Source organism: Mesoplodon densirostris, chromosome 10, assembly GCF_025265405.1.
Source record: "Mesoplodon densirostris isolate mMesDen1 chromosome 10, mMesDen1 primary haplotype, whole genome shotgun sequence".
NCBI classification, from domain to species: domain Eukaryota; kingdom Metazoa; phylum Chordata; class Mammalia; order Artiodactyla; family Ziphiidae; genus Mesoplodon; species Mesoplodon densirostris.
Genome location: NC_082670.1, coordinates 67,541,160 through 67,542,495, shown reverse-complemented (window position 1 = coordinate 67,542,495; position 1,336 = coordinate 67,541,160). Strand labels below are relative to the sequence as shown.

The 1,336-nt window shown below is 53.1% G+C and overlaps 1 pseudogene; it reads left to right on the top strand.

The window, feature by feature from the left end:
* Positions 1-284: 284 nt before the first annotated feature.
* Positions 285-991, top strand: LOC132497944 (small ribosomal subunit protein uS19-like; annotated as a pseudogene).
* The last annotated feature ends 345 nt before the right edge of the window (positions 992-1,336 follow it).

Here is a 1,336-nt window from a genome sequence, read left to right as displayed (position 1 = left end):
GGCTAAACTTTCCCCTTAGAGGGGTCACCTCTCTAGCGGGAATGGTTCCGTGCTGGTGCCCCTGCCGAGCTCAGTCACTGCCCAGAGGCAGCCAGTGAAAGACTGGCCCCTGTAACCCCAGGTGGCAGCCAAGGTTGTCAGTCAGCTCCTGCTCTTGGCGGCAGGTTCTGTTAGAGCCATCTGAGCGGCACCCTCGATGGCCATATGTTTCTTGAAACAGGTCAACTCCTCCGAGAAGCAGGAGCCAAGACAGGATTAGACATGCAAGAGATTCGTTAAGGGAAATGCCTGTAAAGGATAAAAGGGGTAAGAGAGGAGGGAAAAAAACCTATACAAGTGTGACTTAAACTGTAGAGTGCTGGAGAATAAATACGTTCATAGACGTGTTTTGTTTTAAGCCTCTGTTAGGTCATATGTCCTGAATTTTGGCTTGGGAAATACGGTTTCCTTATAAGTAGTGTTAAGTGATGATACCGGAATTTAGGTTTCCTTATAAGTCGTGTTAAGTGATGATACTGGAATTTAGGAAGTGCCAACAAGGTGACGGAGGTAGAGCAGAAGAAGTGGACCTTCCGCAAGTTCACCTGCGGCCGCGTGGACCTCGACCAGCTACTGGACACGGCCTGCGAGTAGGTGACGCAGCCGTACAGCCCGGGTCAGCGGCGGCGGCTGCACTACGTCCTGCGGAGGAAGCTCCTGTCGAGTGGCTGCTGAAGCGCCTGCGCGAGGCCAAGAAGGCGGTGCCTCCCACGGAGGAGCCTGAGGTGGTGGAGACGTGCAGCGCGGCGTGATCATCCTGCCCAAGATGGTGGGCAGCCTGGAGGGCGTCTACACCGGCAAGACCTTCAGCCAGGTGAAAACCAACCCTGAGATGACTGGCCACTACCTAGGCGAGTTCTCATCACCTACAAGCCTGTAGCACGCCCGTCCGGGCATGGGGGCCACGCACTCCTCCCGCTTCATTTCCCTCAAGTACCGGGCTGGCCAATAAAGGCACAGACTTATCTCTACAGAAGAGAAAGAAAGAAATTGGAATTTAAAGCATCAAACAAACAAGGTCTGGCTCAACTGCTATTTTATTTGCACGGCTTCTTTTCTGTGAGGGCTTTCCAGGTACCCTCTCCCTTACTGCTTCTCAGCTTCTCAACAGGGGGTGGTTTTGCCCCGCAGGGGACATTTGGCGATGTCTGCAGGTATTTTGGGCTGTTACAGCTGGAGCCCGTGTTGTGTTGCGGGAGAGTAGGCTCTCCTCTCATTGCAGAAAGAATTCAGAGAGGAGACAGGTCAAGAAAGCAAGGCGAGGATTTATTTAAGGGATGGTAGGCTTTCAGAGCTG